The sequence below is a fragment of the Pistacia vera genome, unplaced genomic scaffold (assembly GCF_008641045.1).
Source record: "Pistacia vera cultivar Batoury unplaced genomic scaffold, PisVer_v2 Contig192, whole genome shotgun sequence".
Taxonomy (NCBI): Eukaryota; Viridiplantae; Streptophyta; class Magnoliopsida; order Sapindales; family Anacardiaceae; genus Pistacia; species Pistacia vera.
Window position 1 is genome coordinate 945,693 of NW_022195993.1, and position 4,375 is coordinate 950,067.

Consider the following 4,375-nt stretch of genomic DNA (forward strand, 5'->3'; position numbering starts at 1 on the left):
CTAACCCAGCATGTAATGAAGAGGGTTCAACCTGCCAGCAACCCCCGGGCAGGCCGGGTTGCAAAATGGCAACCCGGCGGCCCGCGGGTTGCTATTTTGTCCTCTCTGCAAGAGGACCGCAACCCGGCGGGTTGCAGGCGGGTTGGCCCAAAAAAAATTAAAAAAAAAAATGTAAATTTTTTTTATTTTTTTCAATTACCCTTTTACCCTTGAAATATAGCCGTTTTATAGCCGTTGGAGGGGTCTTTTTCGTCATTTTCTTTCCCCATTTTTTTCTATAAATTGGCCCTAAACTCTCATATTTTTCTCACAACTCAAATTCTCTCATTTTCTCATATTCTCTAATCTCTATTCTCCCAAGTCTCAATTATTCATTTATTCTCTTAATCTTTTTGTTATCAATCTGCTCTTATTTTAATTTTTATTAGTTTTTGCAATTTTCAATTCATATTTCCAATTTTCCAAATTCCAAATTTCCAATTTCCATATTCCAATTCTCTTTCTTTAATTTTTATTTCTTCTACATCAATTTTTTTTTCAACTACAAGTCTACAATGGATAGATATTTCTCTCCCATCAATTTCAATGATGAAGAAAACTATTATCCTAGTCCTAGTCCCGCTGATTTTACTATGAATGCAGGAGATTGCAAATAGTCCGCTGTCCTAATCCAGTCTCAGAATCCGATACACTCAAAATATGCCGTCGATTCCAACAGCTCCGGTGGTTCTAGAAGTCGTCCTCGTAATCGTCGTCCTCTCAACTTCACTCAAGCTGAGGCGGGATCATCAACTGCCGTCGAAAGCAAAAACAGACACACATCAGACGTTTGGGTGTATTTCGACAAGTTTTACGAGACAGAAAAGGGCGTTCAAGTCAAGAAGCAAGATGCAAATATTGTGCAAATGTTTATAAAGCTGATTCAGGCAATGGACTAGTACTTTAGAAAGGCGTGCTAATAAACATATTAATCAACATGGAAATAGAGAAAGTAATCAAAATCAAATAACTAAATGGGTACTACTTGGCGTTATAATTCTGATGTATATAGGGAACAGTTAGCTTTATATATGCTGCATCTGATCAACCTATTAATATGGCAGAAGATAATATTTTGAAAGATTTGTTCAAAATTCATTTTTTCGGGATTTAAAAGTTATTCTAAAACTGCAACTAGAAATGATTTAATAAAATTGTTTAAAAAAATGAAATTAGAATTAAAAAATAAATTTCATACTTGGCATATAGTGGCTTAACTACCAATATTTAGAGTGGTAGAGCAAACAAGATTAATTTGTGTGACTAGTCATTATTTGATAATGAATTTAAATTAAATAAATCTTTATTAGGATTTAGATTAATGGTGTGGATCATAGTGGTTTAGAAATTATATAATAAATGTTGAAGTTTTAGAAGATTATGATATTATTGATAAAGTAATAAGTTTAACTTTAGATAATGCAAGTTCTAATAGTAAAGCTATAGAATTTTTTAAAATAATTATTTTATATAACAATTTGAAGTTTTTTCACCAACGTTGTGCATGTCATGTTATTAATTTAATTGTGAAAAGTGGTATGAAAACAATTAAACAAAATATTGATAGAATTAGGGAATCTTTAGCTTGGATTACTGGTAGTAATAAAAGAAATGCTGAATTTCAAGAAGCTTGTATAAAATCAAATATGTCTCCTAGAACTTTTGCATAGATATGCCTGTTAGATAGAATAGTACTTATTTAATGCTGATTTATGTATACATGCTAATATAATTAGTTATTTTGTAGCAATAATAGAGGTCCTCATCATTTGGTAGAAAATGATTGGAAGATAGCTAAAGTATTTTATTCTTTTCTCAAATGTTTTTACCAATCCACTTTACAACTTTCTGGTGTATATTATCCTACTAGTCCATTGATAATACATACAATTATAAAAATTTCCGAGTTATTTATAAAACAAAGACAATGAAATTTTACATGCACCAATAAAGGCAATGGAAATTTTTTTTTTCAAAATTGGAAACTCATTCCTTTTCTATTGAGGTGATATTTGATCTAGAATTAAATTAGCACGTTTAGAAAATGGTCTTGACAATTTAAGTGAAAATTTACAAACCGAATCATATGTCAATCAGATAGGAGAGGTAAAAAAATAGTCTTTTCGAAGATATTTCCATATGAAAACAGGTATGGAACCCGCAGTCGCAAAGAGGCGAAATATCCAGAGAAGCTGTAGCAGAAGAAACAACAAATGAAGACTTATACTCTTGGAATGCATGAATAGGCCGAAAGAGACCGAATCCGAAGCACAACCTCCTTCAGAAGCACCACCACCAACAACAACAACAACTAATATACTGTCCTCCATGGAGTCGCAGAGTAATGAACTTCAACAATATTTGGCAACCCCCGAAATGTTTTCAACAGGTCACTTGATATCTTAGAGTAGGAGAGCCAGAAATGTATTTTTCCGGTATTATCAAGACTTCCCTTGGATGTTTTCCTGTTCCCGTCTCATCCGATCAAACATTTAGTGCAAGTGGAAGAATTTTAAATGAAAGGAGGACTAAACTTGCTCCAAAAATGATTGAAGTCCTCACATATCTTCGAGATTGGGAACGATCGCGCCATCAAGATCATACGAGGTTATCGACAATACTTTAGTAGAATCATTTCAATTTTGTAATATAGATGATACAGATGAGGGAGGTCCTAGTGAACCATCCCCAAATGTTGTTTTGTTAAAATGTAATTTGTAAATTAATTGTCAATTATTGCACTCTTTTTTCTTTACCAAGTTTTTCTCCCATTGGGTTTTTCTTGGTGAGGTTTTTAACGAGGCAATAATTGTTGTAATTTCTTGTTTTTTTTTTTGATAAATGAATAAGTCTAATTTTTCTTATATTACAATTTTATTGTATTAAAATTGAATTAATATTTGAAATGTTAACAAAAAAAAAAATTTGAATTGAATTGAATTATTGATATTTGAAAAGTTAACTAAAAACAATTATATTTATAATTATTTATTTGAAAAGTTAAATTAAAAAAAAAAAAAAAATCGGGCTAACCCGGCCCGGACCGCGCCTAACCCGGCGGGTTAGGGTTGCCGGGCCGGGCTGGGCCAGCCATTTTCCCCAAATTGCCGGGCCTAACCCGGCCCTCCTTTGTTGGCAGGCGGGTTAGGCCCGGCCCGCCAAAGAATGTAACCCGCCGCGGGCCGGGCCGGGCTGGGCGGGTTACTTTTCCACCTTTAATTATGAGTACTCTATCTCTTCTTGTAATTTCCACGAGTAATGCTTTAAGAAGTTTAGGAGTTTATATCAATCTTTTTTTGCTTTTTTTTTTTTTTTCTCCTTCCCTATACAATGAATGGTTGGAGGATTTACCATTTATCAATAACCAAGTTTATATCAATCATTCCTTTTCTTTCTTTTTCTTTCCTATTGCAAGCTGTTATGTATCATTGATCAGCACTATGGGTGATTGGTCTAGGTATCCGTCATTTTTTGAAGGAACTAGAATCGAAACCAGAATCGGCCAGTTCCAACTCTTGAGGTGGAACCAAAACTTGTTTCTCAAGTTTCATTCTGGCCCTGGGTACCAAGGAGAATTTTAAAATAATCCCTATTAGTTTCAAAAATGACAAATAAACCCTAAAAATTACAAATACACCCCATCTGTTTATTGTTCTTTCTTTATCATTTCGTTTGAGATCCACAAGTTCGTTGGCCACCATAATTCGAGGAAAGAAAGAGATCTACAATTTCAATTCATTGCAATTAATCCGCACACGATCAATTTTTATGAGTTTTTTATTTTTTATTTTTCAATTATTCTTTTTGCATTTTTGAATGTTTAGCATGAAATTTGTGTCATGATCTTACTTCTTTTTCATTTTTGAATTTTATAGATCAATTAATGATTTAAAGTTCCATTAAAAAGATAATTATAATTAGTTGGTCCGCTTGCTGAAACATTAATGAACAGCTTACAGCATTTTCATATGGTTAAAACTTATTAAAATAATAATAAATACAATTTAGACCTTTTCATGCTATGCAAATTTTTAATTATTATTTTAAAATATATAAGAATGATTAAATAATTGATTTCATGGAATATCACATCAACAATTAAATATTGGGTTTTGAATACAAGAGAATATAAATATTTCTTGATAATTTCAGTATGTTTATCAATATAATCTCATTTTAAAATCGAGTAAAAGAATTTTTCCCACCCAAATAATAATGTAATGACATTTTTTCACCAAAGACCTTTAAAATATCACTTTACTGTCCAAATTTATATTTTATTTACTATTAGAAATATTTGATGACAAGTAAAGAGCAAATTCGATCTAGGCTATTA